Below are 22,222 nucleotides of genomic sequence, written 5' to 3'. Positions count from 1 at the left end.
TTTAATACCAGGATTAGCACTAGAACTTTTAAATATTTAGTTAGGAAATAAATTGTGAATATTAATAATGCAAATACAAATAAATAATTGGACATTATTAGTATAGAATAATGTTATGAAAAGTACTTAGATTTTTTTTTTTTTTTTTTTTTTTTTTTACCATTTAGACTTAAAGAAAGTCTGGCTCATTTAGTTCTTGGATTCCAGGTAACATACTGTGTTTGGAGAGTGCCTTTCATGCAGTCAAGTTTCTTATATGTACCAGGCATTCAGCAACAGTGCTGTCCCATGAGGCTTTTAAAAAAATCTGTGAAATGAAAAGGGAAATATGTGAAGGAATGTAATGCCCATTAAGTATACACACACTCAGAAAGCATGCTCGTGAACTAATCCTAGGTATTCACTTTTTTTCCCTCAAAATTATGGCTGGTTCATTTCTTGCTTTTAAAATTTCCTTCTCTCCAATCTTAACTTGTTTTTCTAATGCTGGTTGTGTATTGTTAAAGGTTTGAAAATATTTACAATTTGGGTCAAGCTTTTCCAAAGAAAACTCTAGCAACATGTCCCAGAGTGGGTGCCAAGGAACCGTGTAATGGTCCAGTACTACTGGAAAATTGAATATATTCTATCCCCACTGTGAAGATTCCTGGTGCTCACTGGCCCATTAAAACAATCTTGCAGTTGAGTTAGCTGCTTATCTCATCTTCTTCCAACTATCTTGTCCACCACCCAACTCCAAACCTGTATTAGCAAGAAACGTGGGTAGATTCTGCAAAAATACTTAAGCACGGCAACCATTAAAACATCAGATCATCATAAACAAAATGATGCCACTAGGCAGCTCCTACTCCTTACTGGTTCAGACATTTGAAGAAATCTCTGTCCAATCATTAAGTGATCTGATCTCCAAGCTAACTGAACAGGGACTTAAGTGGCCTCACACTACAAAGAAAATAAACTTTTGAAAATTAACCTGGAAAAATCACTAAACAAAGAGCAACACCACCAAACCCCGGGCAGGGTAGGAGCAAAGGTCTGACTTCCAGTTGACATATTATAAAATCTCCCTTTTCTTTCTTTCTTTCTTTTTTTTAGAGAGAGCACATGCAAGAGAGCGGGGGTAGGGGTGTAGGGGAGGGGCAAAGAGAGAGGGAGAGAGAGATTCTCAAGCAGGCTCCACGCTCGGCATGGAACCCAGTGCAGGGCTCGATCTCATGGCCCTGAGCTGAAATCAAGAGCCAGATGCCTAACTGACTGAACCACCCATATGCACCTAAAATGTCCCTTTGACAACAAAAAATTACAGAGTATGTCAAGTAACACGAAAGTCTGGCCCATATAAGGAAAAAAGCCGTCAATAAAAACTGTCCCTGAGGAAGCCCAGGCATTGGACTTAACCAAGACTTTAAGTCAGCTATTATAAATATTTTCAAAGAACTGAAGAACTGAAAGTATAAGAATCATATTTAACCACATTGAGAATTTCAATAAAGAGACAGAAAATGATAAAGAAAAAAACCCAACAGAAATCTGGAATTGAAAGTACAATAAAGTGAACTGAAAAATTATCTAGAGGGGCTCAACAGTAGGTTTAAACTGACAGAAGAAAGAATCAGGAGAATTGAGGACAGGTCAAGTGAGAGTATCCAGTTTAAGGAACAAAAAGAAAAAGAAAATTAAGAAAAATGAACAGAGCCCCAGAGACATGTGAGATACCATTAAGTATTATCAACAAATGTATAATAGGATTTACAGAAGGAAAGGAAGGGGGGAGAGGGCTGTATACATGAGCATGGGAGGTAGAAAAAAATATCTGAATAATGCTGCAAATCTCCCCAAGTTTGATTTTAAAGAATTAATCTACACATCCAAGAGGAGCAATGAGCTCCAAGTACGCAAAATGGTAGAATCGCTTTGGCAGTGTGGCAGTTTCTTATAAAGCTAAACAGAGGCTATCCTCTCAACACGGCAATCACACTCCTAGGTTTGTTTAATGGTCTAAGATATGGCCTATCGTGGAGAATGTTCTATGTGTTCTTGAGAAGAATGTGTATTTTGTTGATGTTGGGTGGAGTGTTCTACAGATGTCCACTAGCCTAGCTGGTTTATAGTGGAGTTCAAGTCTTCTGATTCCTTTTTGCCATTCCTTATGAAATGTCTTTCTTTGTCTTTAATAATTTTTGCCCTAAAGTCTATTTTGTCAGCTCTTAGTATAGTTACTCTAGCTCTTTTTGGGTATTTGTTTGCATGGCATATCTATTTGCATTCTTTTACTGCAATCTAACTGTGTCTCTAAATCTAAACCATTTCTCTTGTAGATATCCTATAGTTGGATCACTTTTTAAAAATCGATTCTGCCAATCCTTGCCTTGTGTTTGGAAGTCTTAGTCCATTTACACATAATCTGCCATTTTGCTATGTGACCCAAACACACCGCCAAGCCTTCCCTGCCCAGAATGTACCACAGGACTTGGCAACTGTCTTAGCAAGTATCCTAGAGAAAGTCCCTCCCTTGAACACTGATGCCTTTCTTGAAAGAGAAGACTTCCATGTGGACCCCACCATGAATATTTTTAAGTAGAAAAACCCAACTTAAGGAGAAACGGAAGAAGAAAATAATTCTACCATGTGAAGAAAACAGGGAAAGCCAAGACTTAAAGGCCATTCTTAATAGGTGGCTTTTTGAAATTAAAACTAAGAAGCACAAGAATACTAAGTTCTATAAAAACTGAAAGTAAACTCTGATCTTTTCTAATTCTGGTACTAAGGAGGAGTCAAGGAAGGGGACAAGAAGAAAAGCATGGAACACACATGAGGTAACAATACAGTCTCTAGAAGTGTTCCAACATAAAATGAGCAATTCCAACTGGTCAGGACTAAGGTGCAGCTGAGTACTCACTGGAGTGGGAGGACAGACAAAATGTCCTCAGGTAGAGTGAGAGAAGCAGCAGCAAGTAATATTTGAAAAGCAGACAGACGAAAGGTAACTGATTAAGCAGACCCAAGAATCCCAGACTGACAGCAGGGAAAGAAAAAACCAGCTCTATTTTTGCTACAGGATCTTCAAAAGGTTCAGGGAAATGGTAGCACAGATTCCAGAGGAGGGATGAGAGTTTCTGAAACAAAAACAAAACAGTATTGACCGGCAGCTTTTTTAAAAGCAGTTGGGTCTCTACCCTGAAAACTGGCCATGACCCAAGATTTAGTCTCTGAAGCCTGGGACACACCAGGCACAATGGAAAGCAGGGTTTCCAACCAGGAAACAGTGGAACCGAGTGAACCCAGAGACAACAGGTATTGAGGTCTCCTTCCCTATTGCAGCTACCAGCTCCCAGAACTTCGACAGCCAAGCCAACGCAGGAGTTTATTTACTAGAGAATCAACCAGGCCAACTCTTAAATACATTGCTTAAATTAGAAATTTCCCCAAATGTTCAAAGAAACAGATTGCGTACAGGAAGAAAACTAATTATAATAACCTCAGAGAGAGAAGAAAAAATATTGCATTCAATCAATCAGTAAGATTATAGGGCCCCCAAAATAGGCAAAACAATACTCCCATCCCGTATGCTCTTTTGCAATGTGACCTTGCCATTCACCAATAAAAATATAGTCAAAATTTCTTTCCCCTTGAATTTGGACAACCTTATGACTACACTGACCAGTAGAGATCGGCAGAAGTGATGCGATGTGGCCACCAAGACTGGGTCATGGAAAACTAAGCAGCTTCCAACTGGTTGTCTTAGAAAATCTGCTCTCCAGAGGCTTCCTTTCAGAACCAGCTTCCGTGATGTAATAAGCCACACAGAGAGTCCAAGATACCCAAGTCAACAGTCCCAGATGAACCCAGCCTTCATTCATCCCAGCCCAGGTGCCAGACATGTAATTGAAGAAGTCACCAGATGACTCCAGCCGATAGTCACTCAAGTCTTCTCTGAATTCCTGACCCACAGAATGTGTGAGCAAAAAATAAAATGGAAATGTTCACGTTACTACATTTGGGGAGGTCTGCCTCACAGCAGGGACTCCAACTAATCTGAAACAGAACATTTAGCAAATAAAAAAAAGCTATTAAAAATTAATGACATGAGAGGAAAAACTACAAAACTCAATGGCAGTGTTGGAAAAGAAAGTTGAGGAAAACTCTCAGGGAGTTAGTTAGGCAAATAGGCAAACCAACTGATGGGGAAATTGGAGGGGGAAAAATGTATCACAAAGAAGGAATAGTTTCCAGATTGACACTCCTTGGAATATCAATACAATGGGTGAAAACAGATCCACACCAAGACACGTTCCTGAATCATGAAATACTGGAATACTGGTAAAGAGAGTATCACGTAGATCTCCAGAGGGGTAAAAATAAGCCCCATAGACAGGATTCAGAAGCACAGTTGTCTTCACATTTCATAGAAACCATCCACAGAAGGCAGATGATGAAGATAATGGCAACAGCATCGACAATGCTAAAGGAAACTGAATTCCAGAGGAGAATTCTTTGAACCACGTGAATTACTAAGTCAATTAAGGGTAAAATAAAAACATTTTACATCTTAAGACAGGTAAGGTCTCAAAATATTTACCTTTATGCACTTTATCTCAGGAAGCTACTGGAGGATGAACTCCATCAAAACTGAAGTATGGGGGGCGCCTGGGTGGCTCAGTTGGTTAAGCGACTGCCTTCGGCTCAGGTCATGATCCTGGAGTCCCTGGATCGAGTCCCGCGTCGGGCTCCCTGCTCAGCAGGGAGCCTGCTTCTCCCTCTGACCCTCCCCCCTCTCATGTGCTCTCTCTCTCTCATTCTCTCTGTCTCAAATAAATAAAATCTTAAAAAAAAAAAAAAAAAAAACTAAAGTATGGGGGCGCAGGACTGGCTCAGCCCATAGAGTATGTGACTCAATCTCGGGGTTGTAAGTCGACCCACTTTGGGGGTAGAATTTACTTAAAAAAAAAAAACCAAAAAACAACTAAAGTATAAACTAAGAAAGGGGAAAACATAACAATCAGAAAAGGTACATCCCAGGATGATGGTAAAGGAACATCCTAGACTATATCACAGGCCAACAGATAACCGTAGCAGGCTGGGGCAGATGAGAAGGCCCCAGGACAGGGTGGCTCTGTCGGGTCAGTGGGTGAAGTGACTGACTCTTGATTTCAGTTCAGGTCACGATCTCAGGGTCGTGAGATCAAGCCCCGAGTCAGGCTCCGTGCTTAGCAAGGAGTCTGCAGGAGATTCTTCCCCTCTCCCTCTGCCCCTCCCCCGTCTCGCATGCGTGAGCCTGGGGGCATGCGCTCTCGCAGGCTCTCTCTCTTAAATAAATAAATAAATAAATAAATAATAAAATATTTAAAAAAAAAAAAGGCCCCAGGAGAGATGTCTTCAAGATGAAACTGATGGAATAAATGATGGGAATAAGCATATTGAAAACTGATTTAAAAAACTGGCAGTTTGGGTCGTGAATTTATAACTACATTGAAAACAAAGGAGATGAGGGAGGGTTGGGGTGATAGTCATTGCCTCCAAAGAAATCAGAGACATGCAATGATGAAAAAAGCCATCACTGTGCTCTGTGGCTTAGCTCTGAAGAGCACTGGTCTTATAAGCACGATTTTCCCAACAAGATTCACCGACACCTTATTAGGAGGACAGAGCAATGGGAAAGATGGTTGTTGAAAGAAATGGGTTGTGTGCTTTGCCCAGCATCACATAACTGCCCATGGGAGAGGCTCTAAAGTACATTACTGCTCCAAGCGAAAGGCCTCTGCCTAATTTAATTCACCACCTCTCGTCTTCAACAGCTCACCATGGTAAGGATGGGACAGAAGTAAAGTAGGGGACTGTTTTCACAAGGATAAATACATGAGGTGATCTGTGTAAGGAAGTCTAAAACCCTAGATTATCGAATCTAGATTGCAGTTTGGAATATGTCAGGACACAGAGGACTTTGCGATATAATAACTAAGACCTAGATAGAACTAGCACAAGCCTCAGTATTTTAAATAAACCGATGCCAAAAGATGACATTCATCCCAATCACACACTAGTTTCAGTGAATTTAGAGAAGTATCACTACAAAGAGAAGAAAATGAAAAAAAATTAAAGAAACGAGCTATCTGTGGCTCAGGCTATATTTTCCTAAATTCCTTTTTTAATAATTTTTAAAAAGGCAAAGCAGGAAGAGGGAGGGAGAAGGGATTAAGGCATATTTTATTATAAACTAATAGGACATAAAATATTTAGACCTCAAACTAGGATTTACCCTATTTACATAAATTTGCATATAACGTACATACCCCTAAGAACAATCAGGATTTTCCTGTTCAGCCTCTAATTACTCTCAAGACTCCCAGACAAGGGGCAAGATAAAAAGGGCCCTGCACTGGTTAGCTTTGTTAACCTTGGGGCAGGTTAGAGCGGACAGGTGAGTCAACTGTAAAAATGAAAGGGTGGACTTCAAAGGGGTAAACTCTTTTCTCCTCAACCATTTCCACCACAGTCATTCTGGCTTAAGTCCAAACAAAACTATTATACATGGGACTAATTCTCTCTCCCTAGTGCCTATTGTTTCATTTTTAATAGTGGAAATATTTTTTCTTAAAAAAAAAAAAAAAATACAGGGGCACCTGGGTGGCTCAGTCATTAAGCGTCTGCCTTCGGCTCAGGTCATGATCCCAGGGTCCTGGGATCGAGCCCCGCATCGGGCTCCCTGCTCAGCGGGGAGCCTGCTTCTCCCTCTCCCTTTGTGGCTCCCCCTGCTTGTGCTCTCTCTCTCTCTGTCAAATAAATAAATAAAATCTTAAAAAAAAAAATACATGCGCACGCACACACAGGCAAGTAGATGCACACACGTGTGTGGCCGCACAGGCAAGCGTAACTGAACAGCCAGATGGCTAAGTCAGGGCTCCTCTGTGACTCAAGTTCACAGACTCCCAAGGACTATTATTCCGTGACCCAGAGGCTGCTGTGCCCGGAGCAGAATACCCACCACTGCGATTGATGCTAAAGCTGCCCAAGCATCTCAGGGGATCGGGACCCCAAAGCACCCTGAAGCAGCCGAGGGAGGGAAAAGGAAGTGGATGAGATCTCAAGGCGACTTCCTACCATTTACCACCTGTGTGTCTCCATGGCCTCCCCTCATCTGGGGGAACCTGGTCGGTCGCCCGCCTGCTATCTGTGACTCACTGCAGCAAGGCGCCAAGATTTTCTGAGGTGTCACCTAACGCAAGCTCCTGAGACCCCCCCAACAGTGTCTGCTCCTCCCGACTGGCCAGGAAAAGCGCTTGGAGTCCCCAAAACTTAGGACCGTGATTAAAAACACCGAGCTCCACAGTTTAGGTCACTGTGTCCCAGAGTTCATTCCAGAGTTCCCTTGGGCTCCAGCCACGGAAACAGGGGCGACAGGGAAAACCTTCTAGGACCGGCACTGGATCCTAGTTTCCTGTGCCCTCTTTGGAAAGGGGGCTTTCCACATGAAATAAGATATTACAACTAAAGCCAGATGGTGTGACCAAGGGAGTAGAGGGCTGAAAGCACGTGCTCAGTACAAGGCAGACATGGAAATGAGGAAATGTAGGAATATAGCTGGTCACTTCAAACAGGATTCCAGAATTATGTGCCCTTCAGACCAAAAATTGTGTTTTCCACAGCAAAAAAATGTCCCACTGATCCCACCCGTTAGTACCTATGCTTTCTTGATATCTTGAATCCTCTTCAAATTTATAATTCAGTGCTAGAAATGCATATGGGGGTGCCTGGGTGGCTCAGTCAGTTAAGCGGCTGATTCTTGGTTCTGGCTCAGGTCATGATCTCAGGGTCCTGCAATAAAGCCCCGAGTCGGGCTCTGTGCTCAGCATGGAGACTGCTGGGGGTTACCTCCCTCTCCCTCCCTCCGCTCGCACTCTCTTACTCTCTCTCTAAAATAAATAAAATCTTTTAAAAAAAAGAATACATATGGATTCACAAGTTTTATACACTCCCTTGAAAGCCAAAAGAATGCCCATAATTGCACAAAAGTACCAGAATTAAGGCATTATATTAGTAGTCAGGAAAAGCAAATGATAAACATGGGGTATACATACAGAGGAATATTACTCAGCCTTGAAAAGGAATGACATTCTGCCGCAAGCTACAACACAGATGAGCCCTAAAGACGTGCTACGTGAAGTCAGTCAGTCATAAAAACATAAATTCCGCATGATTCCACTTAAATGCGGCACCTAGAGTCATCAAATTCGTAAGAGATGGAAAGTACACCAGAGGTTATTAGGGGCTGGGGGTAGTATGTGTGCAGGGGGAGAAGTTACAGTTTATTGGGTACAGAGTTTGTTTGGGATGATGAGAAGTTCTGGAAATGGATAGTGGAGATGGATGTACTTAATGCCACTGAGTTTTACATAGTTTTAACCTCAAGAGTTTTTTTAAAACCTCTTTATTATGATTTTTTTAAAAGAAGCAGCTGGCTTACAACTAGACTAGACCTTCAGAGTGGGTGACTACCGGTAGAAAATGTTACTTAGAAGAGGCTTTTGAAATTAAGAGAAGACAGACATTAAAGGATATTTATTACAAGAGCATTGGGAGGAGTGAACCAGGTTGTCTGAACATGCAAAAAAGGGTCTTTTTTGAGCTTAGTGTCATGAAATTTTGGACATGAAGAACAAAGATCATCTGTCTGCCTCCCTCTCAGACTAGTGTTTCTTACTGCCTATGTAGGTTTCGTGTTATCTCCCGTTTTGTTAATGCACGAGCAATGGAAACCTTGAAATGGGAAAAACCTGTCCTCTAAGGCAAGAGAGTTCATTTGTAGAGGCAGACCTTTGTAGCCTTGAATGAAATATATCTACTTTGCGCATACACACACACACACACAGTTTTTTTGTTTTTTTATTTTATAGATTTTATTTATTTATTTGACAGAGAGAGAGCACAAGGAGGGGGAGAGCAGCAGAGGGAGAGGGAGAAGCAGGCTCCCCGCTGAGCAGGGAGCCCGATGCGGGCCTCGATCCCAGGAGCCTGGGATCATGACCTGAGCTGAAGGCAGTTGCTTAACTGACTGAGCCACCCAGGTGTCCCTGTTTTTGTTTGTTTGGTTGTTTTGTTTTTAAGAAATCTTCAACCTCATTACCACTGCAGGCCAAAAGTGAGTATAAAAGATCTATTGTTCACTTCAAAATTCCAGACTTGAAGAGTAATAAACTTTTTCCTTTCATTTTTTTAAAAACCTTTTACTAGGTGGTTTAGAATGCTAAATAGAGCACCACAGTTTTATGGAAACAAAATTTTAGATTTGAAAGGTACTTTCAAGTTTCTTTTGTCTGCTCTTAATTTTGAAGATGAGAATACTAGGGCTCAGAAGCCACGTGTCCAGAACAATTCTTTAGCACAGACAGTTTAACAGCGGCCCTGGTTTCTGTCCCACCTGCTCATCACACAGCCCATAGGTCCTGGGTTTTCTGAACAACCCCAATTTAAACATTCCAGGCTTTAAATGCTTCCTATGTCCCAGAAATTCCAATCCAAAATACCGGATTCCTTTTTGTTTTTAAAGGAAGTCCTAAAATTCCAGGTCATAGCATGTGTCTGGATTTTTGGCTGGTTAAATATAATGGTCAGAGTAGATTTTCTCTTTTATTATGCAAAAAATGATAAAGCTAACCATGAGCAAGAATGAGAAATGCTTTTTAACATATTAAAATCCTCCTCAACCTCTTGCAACGTGGTCCCTTTCCCGAACCACCCTCCGTGAGCTCAAACCTCACCGTCTAGTGGGAACTACAGCAGCAGTGTGAAGTCAAACAGAAGAAACGATAAATCCTATGTCATGTTCTAATGTAGGATTTCAGCAAGCTTCCTCATCTCTCCGAGCTTTGGTTTCCTCATCTGAAAAGTGGAGCTCCCCGTTGGGATGGGGGTGATTCAAAAACCTGTCAAGCACCTGGCAGAGAGACTGGTATGCAGCAGTTCCTGGATAAACAGAACAGGTGTCCTCACCACCATCTCCCATTTCAGCACTGAATTCCACATAATCCTGTCTAAACTGTTCCAAAGCACGTCCTCGGTGAGTTCCTGGTAATCTGACCTAGTCTCGGGCTCCTTGCCCACTCCCTCCCCTCACGCTGTTCCCTGGGCCGACCACGGGCGTATTCAACTTGAAAAATGAAAGAAAGAGAGAAACAAAGAGTCCGAGTTGTCCAAAATCCCTCCCTTCCCTCAAAGAAAGGTACAGCGGGACTGTGGTTGCTTTGGTTAAATGTGCCTTCAAGCTCAGAGTGTTTGCCAGCTAAGGAAACTAGAGTACAGTATTTAGATGCTCCCAATTACAGTGTGTTGGGGAGCACACCGTGAATTCTGAGCCCCCTGTGTCAGGTCGGACAGAATGAGTAGCTATCAAGAAACCCCAAACCACCGGCCTCGTACTAGATGGTGCTCATCCTGTCTTCAGGACTGACCTTACCTTCCTGCGCTTGGGGCTCCTCACCTGTGCACAAGGGCAGTTGGGTTTGGGTCAGGGGTCCCCAACTCCCAACTCATACAGCACTCTGCTACTCCTCAGCGGGCGGATGATGGACGGGGACGGGGAGGCTGAGCCCTGGTCAGGTTGATTGTCTGGAGTGGAGGACGACGGGGAGGACCCGCTGCAAGACAACATACTAATCAGGCTGTACTTGCCTAAGTCTGAGGACTGACTTTCTTACATAACAGCTTCTGAAATTGATAGGCACTTATGCATCATGTGTTCGCTACTATGGTGGTTTTTTTTTTAATTTCCTTAAAAGCACATATTAAAATTGATGGTGCTTTCACAATGGAAGTTATTGTGGGATTAAGGAGATTGTTCAGGTGAAGGGTTAGCAAGAACTTCGCAACAAGCATTTTACATACACTGCCTCCAATTCTCGCAACCCTGGAAGTAGTTACTTTCTCTCTCACTTCACAGTCAAGGAAACTGAGGCTTTAGGCTGCTTTGAATTGGGTCATCTGCTCCTGTTTACCAGCAGGGAAGAGGTGGGAGGGGGTTCGGCCCAGGGCTGACTCCCCAGAGGGTAGAGGGAACAGAGCAGTCTCACTTTCTGGCCAAGAATACTGGGTCCAGTTATTATTAACAGCTTTGAATCATACCTTGCCTTACCTCCTAAACCTTCCAAGGGGCCCCAGAACCTTCCAAATATTCCTGCAGGTGTCAATATGACAAACTCTCCTCCTGAGGGCTTCAGTCCTAAGATACAGGGAACCATTTGTGATCTGAGACCTAACCATTCCCTTGAAGCGGATGCATAAACTTGAGTGGCAAACTTGATCCAACATTTTCATTGTATCTAGATTACATTTAGGTATATACGTTGAATTTCAAAGTACTGCCAAAGCCAAGAATGAAGGAATTCTCTACGTAATGACACACAAAAAAGGTTTTTGAGATGAAACTGCATCCACAGGAGCTGCACTCCAGCTTGTATAGAATAAACCCATTAAAAAACAAGGCTCCAAATATACCATCAATGTGCACTAGAAAAATTTGAGCAGACATACCCAAAACTATTCAGTGATCATCTTTTTGTTTGGGGGTGGGGTATTTATTCAAGCACTTTTGAAATGTTTTTAATTTCACTTCAGGAATTTCTAAAATTGCAAAGTGAGATAAAATGGCCCCAATTCTCCAACATAAGCTCCAATGAAGCATGCTGGCAAAGCATTATTGTAAAGATAATTTCCAAACAAACAAAAAGCCACTTACAGTTCTAGTCCACTTACACATCATTTTCAAGTTCCCTTCTAATGCCTGTCCAGGGACGTTCCTGACTTACATTTGTGCAAAGATGTAATAGCAGCTGGGATTCAATTTTCTGTTCTGTTTTTTTTCCTATTAATGGACATCACAGTCTTTATTGTTTTTTGCCAATGTTAGTATGCGTCTTGTGGTTGGATATTAAGGATATTTCCAAATTATATTGTTGTAAACATGAACTATGAATCCTTTTGAAGATACACATAATTTGTTTTCTCTTGGCTTTATAAAGGATTTCCAGGAGTAGGATTCTTGAATCAAAACTTATAAATTTCAGGGCACCTGGGTGGCTCAGGCATTAAGCGTCTGCCTTTGGCTCAGGTCATGATCTCGGGGTCCTGGGATTGAGCCCCGCATCGGGCTCCCTGCTCAGCGGGAAGCCTGCTTCTCCCTCTCCCACTCCCCCTGCTTGTGTTTCCTCTCTTGCTGTGTCTCTGTCAAATAAATAAATAAAATCTTAGAAAAAAAAACACATAAATGTCTATGGCTCTCGACTGCCTTCCAAATGGACCACATTCACTTATACTGCCAGTAGTAATATCTGAGCACCATTTTTTCTACATTTACTATATGATTATCTTAATTATGTACTACATGTTCATCCACTGTATAATTATCTTTGTCATCATCACAACTGTATAACGGTACATCAATGAGGTTTCATTTTGTATTTCTTTGATTCCCAGTGGCTCCATATTTTCTCTTGAGTATATTTACATGCAAGAAGGAGAGCTTAGTAGCAATGATTTTAGCTCTGGAACCAGACTGCTCAGCTCAAAAACTGGGCATCATCATCCACCAACTCAAGGCTTCCGTACGCCCTTAACTTCAAGCTTCAGCTTCTTTGCTGGTAAAAATAATAGTAAATAATAATAACAATAATAATAATTTTAGGCAGTTTGATTGAATTAGGGTCATGTGTGCCTTAGAGTTTTTATAAAGAATAAGTGAGCCAACCGGTCATACGCTTACACTGTATCTGACACGTGGGCCCTTCATTAAGGTTAGCCATTTATTCACTATGATTTATATTTTCTCTTGTCTGGACATGTTCAAATCTTTAGTTCATGCCTAGAGGGAACTTTTCTTAGACTTCCACAATCAGAAACTGTATTTCAAGTTTACTAACAAATTCACTCAATTTAATTCCACACCTAGTAGCTATTATACAGAACAGAATCCTAGGGTCTGGGTTTTGGGGTGGGGGGGGCAAGTACAATCATAAATAAAGCATCTTCCTGATCTCAAGGAATCCACACATGCTTATTTGCTGAGCCTTCTGGGGGAAATTATAGGCTTGGTCAATATAGATAAAAACTATTTGGGGAACAATGCATCCATTGTAGTGCTGAAAGGAACAGGTGAGAGCATCTAGCCAGACTGGCCAGAAACCATAGCTGAGGGTCCCCCTGGGGGCGAGGGATGTTTACAGGGACTCCTTCCTGGGATGGCCACACTCCAGTGGCAGCTAGGACACCACGTGCTTCAGGAATTCTCATTGTTAGCCAGGTGTTTTGTTAATTAGCCGTAACGTTAGAAATGAATCTTCCAGAGTGAACTGAATGACTTCGATTAGCATAACATAGGGAAAGAGTAAACGAAGATGAGATCAGTGTGCTCCAGATGGAATAGAAACATCCTACAGGCCTCTCAGGCACAAATACCTGAAGGACAAACACGCTTGCCAAGTCGGATAGCCTAGGATGGTGCCTTAGGCACATTCCTGGGTCCAGCCGCTGATTCCAGAAAATTCGTGATTACTTGATTCCAACCCATGATCAGCTGAATCTTACAGCTACCCCAAGTGAACTTTTTGTGGGGGATGCAGCCAGAGCCCCACGATAGAGCAGAGGTGACTCAAGACTTGCTTTTTAACCCTCACCTTTACCTGCAGAGGAGAATGTAGCCCTCTCCAATCTCCTTCCCCAAAAGATCCAAAATGGCTTGGGGCGGATCTCTGTCGACAGCACAGAGGTGGCTAGTGAAGGAAAGAATGAGAACCACAAGGCCTATGTAGAAATGACTTAAAAGCATTTACCTGTCCTGGAGCGGAGCACTGGGCACAACACCCCCAGGAGTTTCTTTTTTCTTTCTTTTTAAAGCATTTTAAAGTGGATTATTTAAAGGAAATTTAAGGTACACATTTCAAGAGAAACAAGACACACATACATTCTGTATTTGTTACTTTTCAGAGTAGAAGCTCTAGTAGCAATTTTATTTTCCAGGAATGAACTATAGGAGCACGTCATGGGGAAGAGGCAGTTTTACAGTTTACAAGGAAATCTAGTTCTCAAATTGCTGTACGGGGAGGGGGACACTTTGACTCAGTTTTTAATGATATGCTTGTAAATTTTTTAGTACAAACACCAGGAGTAAAAGCTTTGAGTAAGTCCCATCTAGATATGTATATTTCTTTAAAAATTCCATGTAATAACTTTTGCACATTATAAAACAAAAAGATGGGGAAAAGAGGAAATAACACCTATCAGTGTAATCACTTATGGTACAAATACAAATGGTTATTAATATTTGTAACGAAAGCAATAGATTAAATATGCTTTATTTTTTTAAAAAAAGACTTTATTCATTTGAGAAAAAGGAAGAGAGAAAACATGAGCAGGGGGAGGAGCAGAGAGCAGGGAGCCAGACTCCGGGGTTCGATCCCCTGGGATCATGACCTGAGCCCTAGACACTCAACCAACTGAGCCACGCAGGCGCCCCTAAATACGCTTTATTTTTGAAAACTCTTGGTTAATTATCTTGTTCTAGAGCCCTGTTAAGGGCTGCTTCCAAGTTTCCTGTATCCTAACATTTTGTTTTAATGGCTGGGGTGACAGGGATCCACTGGAGAAACAGTAGAACACTCTGGGCTCTGCTACCTAAATATTGATACTTCGTTTTCAGTCCATTCACCAATTACACAAAGTCTTTTTTTGGTGAGATTCAGCTGGTAGTTCTCAATCAATTGTCCTTGCAAACTAGTCAGTAGGTGTCACATTTTTATGAATCTAACAGATGGATTCAAAACCCACTGATATCCTCACTTAAAAGATTTTGTCAGACAACTATTTTTCCAAGTTCTTAGAGGTTTTCGGTTTTTTAAAAGTTTTGATCAGTCACAAATCTACCATATTTCTTGGCAACGTTTACATTACAGTGAAAACATTTCCAAACAGCTCTTTCCAAAATGCGTCTCTGTAGCATGAATTCTTCTAAAAAGCAGTCACCCCCTCTCACTGTGAAAAACATCACAATTATCTTGGATTGTTCTTGGTGTAAACACTTTCCCCAGCACCTCCGTGGGGTCATCAACCCAGAAGCTCTCCAAATAGTGTTGATCAAGTTTTTACAACCCAATCTCTAGGCATGCCCCTCCCCCCTTCCCAGAGGACAGTGGGTAGGGCTGAAAGCTCCAACCCTCTAATTACTGGTTCTTTCTGGAGACCTCCCCATCCTGAGGCCACCTAGGGCACCCCCCCAACCTCAGCACCTCATTAGCATAAACAGGTGTAGAAAAGAGATCCTTCTATGAATAACAAAAGACATTCCTATCATCACAATCCCTCAGGAAATTCAAAGGGCTTCAGAGCCCAGTGTCAGGAACCAGAGACAAAGACCAAACATATATTTATTACTCTATCAGGGCTGAGCATAAGGGTCATCATCATTCATAATCTACCAGTTTGGCACTAGAAAATGCTTGAAGAATACTGGTTGATGAAGTAGCTGACTTCTGACAAGTAGCTGACACACCAAACTCGGCAGATGGTTTTGCCGCCTCCTTCAGAGAGCTCAACTTTGAGTCATCTAATCCATCCTCTCCCTTCCTCTTTCCATCGAAGACCAATCCCCTCACCTGTGTAATGGAATCCAACGTCTTTCACCTTCCCTGAAAGCAGGCTCAGTCATGGATTTCTCACTCCCACATGTTTAGCTTCTCCCTCTCTACCAGAAACTCACCAGCGGCATTAGAATTTGTTCAAGTCTCTCCAATCTCAAGTGGAAAAGGAGAGAAAGAGCGAAAGAGAAAGAGAGCGAGAGAGTGAGAGAAAAGAGAAAGAAAAGGAAACCACAGATCCCACATTTCCTCCCTATCCTGCATGTCTATTTGCTTTCTCAGTTGCCTTAACCAGCTGCTCTTCCTCTTCCAAACACAGTGGTCTTTTTCTCCAGGCCAGCCCCCTTCTCTTCTCACCCCACACCCCTCCTCACATGATCTTTTGGGTATGTGATGATTATTTACATGCAACAGCTCCCAACATGGACTTCCTTCCACACCACCACTTTCAAGGGTTCCAGATGCCAATTCCTTGGTCTCCACTTGGGTGTCTCCCAAGCAAAACCTATCCCAATGGATCACCTTCCCTCCCCGACCCCAGGGTTCGCTAACACCATAAATGGCCTCACCACCCCATCCCACTCAGTTATTTATGCCAGAAACTTTCAAAACATCCTCCATATCGCCCTGTCCATCAACCACATCCAAATAATCACCACTTTCATGTTGACTTTAGCTACAGACTCACCCTCTCTCCCTTTCCCTCCTCCCCCCAACCCCTCTGCCTCTGGCTTCTATTCAGCATCACTACACCATGCCCTGGTGATAGCAAAAACCTTTGCACTCTGCCCATACCGCATCCTGCCCCTCTGCAGGGTATGTATGCAAAGCGACAGGCTGAGGGCCTGAGGCCTTTGGTCTGGCCCAGCTGGGACAAAGTAGTGCATCTTACCTAGTCTGTACAAAGACATCACACATACCAGCCCAGCCTAACCCTGCAAACCATTCTCCACACAGCAGTGACGATGATCTTTTCAAAAACCCAAACTTAGTCGCACATCTCATCTACCATTTAAGGTCCTTCAAAAGGTTCCCATTACCTTTCCGTCTAAGTCCAAAGTCCTGAAAATGACCTGAGAGGCCTCACCCCAAAGCTATATTCCTGGCCTTGGTCTCAACCCTTCTAACATGGAACTCAGGCCCCTAATTCACCTGACTACTTTCTATTCATTTTTCAGGCCTTATTTTAAATACCACTTTCTAGGGAGACCTACCCTGAGTAATCCCCTCCCCTCAGATTAAATGCTCTCTGGATCTTGGGCTCTTCCGGAGTCCCACTGACAACTGGGACAGCCTGTGGGACTATGGGCTCATTTATCTCCACCCCCTCCTCTAGGCGCTAGGCTAGAAGGCTCAGAAAGGCAGGGACCCTCCATCCTTCACAGCCGTAGGGTCAGAGCTGACAACGTCTGTCATGTACAGGTGCTCAGCTCAGTAAGTCATGGTTCAATGAATGCCTGAAAAAACAGGTCGCTCAGGTACCCAGGCCCCTCATACATAATGTGGCTAACTCTTTAGCAAAAGAAAAATTACTCATGGGAGGAATTTCTTTTTTATTCATGGGAGTAAATTTATTTTTATTTTTATTATTAAGTTTATTTATTTTTATTTTTTTAGTACTCTCCACACCCAACGTGGGGTTCTACTCATGATCCCGGGGTCAAGAGTCACATGCTCTTCTGACTGAGCTAGCCAGGTGCCCCTTCTTAGTAAATTTAGTGTACTAATTACCATATACATGTGGACTCCTGATTGGAAATATTAGTACATCCGTGAATCGGAAACTCTCAGTGCTTTGGGGCAGCAGTAATCTCTCCTCTGGATTTGCATTAGTGACTGCAATCCTCTTCTGAGCTATGGGCAAAGAGCCAGCGTCAGCTTCATGGGTATGGGACCTATACACCTGCACAGGGCCCTGTGATTCACTTAATACTCAAGCTATCTGCTGCCATCTTGATATTCTTTTTTTTTTTTTTTTTGAGTTGTATTTAAGTAATCTCTACACCCAATGTGGAACTCGAACTCACACCCTGAGATCAAGAGTCATGTGCTCTTCCAACTGAGCCAGCCAGGCACCCGGCCATCTTGGTGTTCTTAAATAATTTTTAAACATGGGGCCCCACAAATTATATAGCCAATCCTAAGTCTTACAAATTAGTTTGATTTCTGGAAGGGATCCAATGGGTAGCCAATCCCTATCTAAGGATGCATCTTTCAATAACTAGGGCTGTGTTTTCAACCTCCTGAACTTAAGGTCTAAAAAAAGAGGGTTGGTTATATATTCAGGACATTTTCTTCTTCTGATATGCATTATATTTTATATTATGTAGGGCTCTCTTCCACAAAATTAGAATTTCTCAGACTACAGAAATATATGGTTATCTTAGCTATTGCTGTTAGGTAAAAGCTTTTTATGTTTCCTAAAACTAAATTCTACTCTGAACATGATCTACATTGAGTCTCATTGTTAAAATTTTTGCTTAGAATTTTTGCTGTGGTTCTATTAGGGATTGTGTCAATTTTCACAAATCAATAAGCATGGTTCATTAATATTTTATCATCTTAAATTAAAAGACATCAAGTAAACTAAAAGGAGAAAAATGGGGGCCCCTGGGTGGCACAGTCAGTTAAGCATCTGACTCTTGATTTCGGCTCAGGTCATGATCTCGGGGTTGGGGGACCAGCCCTGAGTTGGGCTTCTTGCTCAGTGGGAAGTCTGCTGAATATTTTCTCCCTCTTCCTCTGCCCCTCTCCTAGCTTGCTCTCTCTTTCTCTCAAATAAAAATAAATAAATCTTTAAAAACATAAAATAAAAGGAGAAAAATGAAAACCACTCTAGAATTCCTTTTTAGCTTCCACTTTTTTAAACTTTAGAAATTCAACAACCATCGAACACCTGAAATTTCCTTGGAGATAAAATCCTGGCAGGACACACGAGGCTGTGCACGAAGAACACTATTTAGTTACCTTTATTATAAAAGTATTTTAAAATGTAGATGTTTGTTTATACATTACAGATAGCTTCTCTAGTCACTAGAAGTTTAAAAGTTAATTGTATTTACGGTTTAGTTCATAAACGTCCAGAGCATTTTAAATGTCGGCTCATTCTTTTCCCCAACCAGGTGACTTTGTCCTCCAGGGGATGTGTGGCAACATCTGGAGACATCTGGGTTGTTGTAACTGTAGGGAGGGGATGACTGGCATTTACTGGGTAGGACCAGGATGCTGCTACACATCCCACCAAATGCGGGACAATTTCCACAACAAAAGCTTAACTGGCCCAAAATGTCAACATCCGTAGCATCTGCCACAGATGAGCGACAAAGAAACAAGACAACCTTAAGCGTTTCATCTGGTGCCAAAGCCAATGGTTAAGAATACAAATAGTCCCCATGAGAAACACATCTGATTTATATGAGCAGTCATTTGGGGAACTCCTCTTTTAAGTCAGGGAGTTAGGTATTCGACATCCTGATCTAGAACCACGAATAAATTTTCATTAGAATGACCATTAGCAGCAGTGACACAATTCCTTGGTTGGCCCATAAAAGACTATTTTCCTCTATGCAGCGGAAGTACTGCATCCTTCATAGAAAACAGGAATTGAGAATCAGAAGAAATCATTTTCAACAGCATTAATCTCGGCTTCCCACCACCTCACTTCATGACAAGTGTATTATATCTACATCATAGGTCAGAATTTTTCATTCCCCTCGAGAATGCAATCACCAGGTATAGGAGTTTCTAAGACAGATCTGAAAATGAATGATGCGTGAACCAAATATGATTGGTTCCTGTGTTTTAAAAAAGAAAAAAAAGAGTCAATATTTAAATCAAGTCTTACTTTGTAAAAAAAAATGAAAAATTTTCAGCTATTTTGGGGGAGGGGAGAAAGATCTAGACACCCTGGGTCAGAATCCCTGCACGGTTATGGGGAGGGAATGGCCGATACCACACAGATCGTTTTAGCAGGTCCTCCGTAGGTCACCTGTGCCCAACCAGGCCCCCCTTAGATCCCCCATCCATTACCTGTTCAGTCCCTGTAACATAGTTGATTTTGTAGATTGTTGGTAATTTTCGAGGACATTTTTCTTAATGTTAAGCAACTAAGTTACAAATGGAAAAACCAACTTGTGGTTGGAAGTAGTCTTATAATCAGTAACGGATGAATTATAATTAATGAAGGATGAAATCCACTAGAGATTTGGGGCCCAGGCTAAGGAGGTCCTCCCCAGGGCCAGTGAAGGAAGGGCAGATGAGCTGGGGGCAACCTTCAAACCCTCCCCATGAAATAGAAAAAAAAAAAAAAATCAACTTCTTCCATCTACCAATAAAACTTTGTAAAAGTAAATTTACAGTATATTACATTGTTTTTAAAAATTGCGAAGTCAGCTATTTCTAAGAACTCAGTTTCCCAAAACCGCATCTGGAAGGGCTGCGAAAAATCCATTAAGCAATAGCAGACATCCACCGAGCTCACTGTTTTTTTCTTTTTGCCAGAAGTGAAATCTGTTACCCTATCTTCTGGCAGGGGAGCCTGTCTGGAACTGCCTGGGCTCCTAGCAGGTAATTTACACTGATCTTTAAAAACCATTCACCCCTCCTCCTCCCCTCTATAAAACAAATCTGCCTTTCAGAACAGCTCTGAAAGGGGGACAGAATGCCCAGAGCAGGGGACAAGTCCCCGACCAAATGCCTCACCTACCACTAGCCAAATTCAGGCCCCAGAAACTTGTCGCCTGTTCTCATCTCAAGGAACCAGTGCCCTTCTGCGAACCTCGTATATCCTTCCCCGTTGGCCTCTTGTCTTACAGCTGGAAAATGAAGCCTCTCTTCCCTCTACAAAGGAATCAAGCAAAGGATGCCAGGGTTGCCGGGTGACTACAAAACTTACCTCCACCTGGGCAGCCCATAAGGTCCAGCCCGGATGTGCAGGCGACCTCATCCACCGTGAGAAAGAAGTGTGTGGCCGGCGAGGGTGCCTGGGGCTCGCTCGGCATCGAGAGAAAGCGCTGCAAGGAGACAAAGCTGTGAGCCTGGGCAGCTTTCACTTCAAAAAGCTAATAACCAAAAACTGGAAGAATTGGAGTCAGAAACTGGGTGCTAACAGAAAAGAAAACAAAAACAAAAAAAGTAACCTAGGAGGGAGTACAATCACCTGTTTTCCTAACAGACCCAGCAGCGCGAGTTTCCGACACCCGCGGGGGAAGGACAGAGAGGGAGCAGGAGAGGGAGAAGCGGGGGGGGGGGGGGGGGGGACTTCGAAGCCCCCTTCCAGTCGCTTGCCCCAAGGCGAGTCATTTCTCATCCTGGTGTCGGCTTCTTCATCAGTACAATGTGGGTAATAATGCCTCTTCGCGGGGCTACCGGGAGGAGTAAATGAAGTTAAAGCTGCTGGCACCCAAGGGACGGCAGTTGAGTAACTGTTCGCTCTTCTGCCTATCCACGCCCGCAGCCAACTCCTCTGATTTCTCAGTTCCTACTCGCTACCTGGACCAGGGGGAAAGAAGCCAGAAAAAGTGGCTTTCAGGTGACACTGGGCACCGGAGTCCCGGCCCCGGGCTCCACGGATCGGACCAGGAGTAAGGCCCAGGGAAGGCATCCAGAGCGCACACGCGCTCCCGGCTCACTCCCACGGCGTGTCCGCTCCCTCCGGCCCCGGCTCTGCTTCCTCTTCCCCAGCGGAGCCCACCCCGCCCGGGGGCAGCGGAGCCCTGGCTGAGAGCCGGCTCCCTCCCTCGCATCCTTCCCATCCCTCCACCCGCCACCGGGCGCCGTAGCAGGCGATCCGGGTTGCTGCGACCGGGTGCGACGGAGTGGAGGAGTCGGTTACCTGCAGCAAACCTCTGGCCGCCGGGGCGCAAAAGGGCGCGCTACCGCGCGGCACCCCAAACCGCGGCGCACTGGCTGCGCTGGCTGACCGCGCCTCGCGTCTCCCTGCCTCCTACCCAGCTGCCTCGCCCCTGGCCCCGCCCCGCGAGGCCCCGCCCCCAGCCTCCCCGCCTCGCCCACCTCGGAGGTTTGCGGGCGGGGCGGGGCGGGGTGAGGGGGGCGCGCACGCGGCTCCTGGCCGGGGACAGCGCGCCCTCTGGGTCTCACCGCGCTGTGGACAGAGAGCTGGCGTCCGCGTGCTTCCTCTGTCCGGCTTCCTCAGGTTCGCCCTGGTCTTAGTTCCCCAAATTGCACAAGGGCTGGGTGAGTAAGTGCGGTCTTCTTCAATATTCTTTGTCCTTCTCCGCGGAGGCAGCAAACGCGACAAGTACAGCGTTTTCTGATTTAAAAAAAAAAAAGCAAATGCCAAGGTTCTTTATATAATGTAAAATTTAGAGATGACCATGCAGGTTTCTTTTTTCCTGATGAGCCTTTTTAAAAACTTATTGCATTCATGTGTGTTTTTACATAAAAACTAAGAAATTGTGAAACAGTCCACAGTGCCGTGCAAAGTAGAAAACACCTCTTTCCCTACCTTATAGCACATAGTGCTCCGTCACTTATAAAAGTTGACACGGTGTTCTTGGTAGCGAGAGGAATACCGTGTGTACCCCCACTGGACTTTTACTTCCTGGGGAGCAGAACAGGTTCTTACTCATCTTCGTGTCCTGTAT

General features: G+C 43.4%; 1 protein-coding gene across 6 annotated transcripts in view; it reads right to left on the bottom strand.

Annotated features, from left to right (window-relative positions):
- The window catches only part of GCNT1 (glucosaminyl (N-acetyl) transferase 1), a 28,817-nt gene extending 6,936 nt beyond the window's left edge, over positions 1 to 21,881 (bottom strand). Inside the window, exons 1-4 of one of the 6 annotated variants that reach the window (XM_078062226.1) lie at positions 21,717 to 21,881; positions 20,512 to 20,629; positions 18,680 to 18,797; positions 161 to 307 (exon numbers count right to left, since the gene is read on the bottom strand). The gene's annotated coding sequence lies outside the window, so the exon portion shown is untranslated. Of the gene's footprint in view, positions 1 to 160; positions 308 to 4,579; positions 5,340 to 10,474; positions 10,632 to 18,679; positions 18,798 to 20,511; positions 20,630 to 21,450; positions 21,559 to 21,716 lie in introns of those variants that run through there. The other 5 variants (XM_078062224.1, XM_078062227.1, XM_078062225.1 and 2 more) reach the window with 5 other exon arrangements.
- Between the last annotated feature and the right edge of the window lie 341 nt (positions 21,882 to 22,222).

The sequence above is a fragment of the Halichoerus grypus genome, chromosome 14 (genome assembly GCF_964656455.1).
Source record: "Halichoerus grypus chromosome 14, mHalGry1.hap1.1, whole genome shotgun sequence".
NCBI lineage: Eukaryota > Metazoa > Chordata > Mammalia > Carnivora > Phocidae > Halichoerus > Halichoerus grypus.
This window is presented reverse-complemented; position numbering and strand designations above follow the sequence as displayed.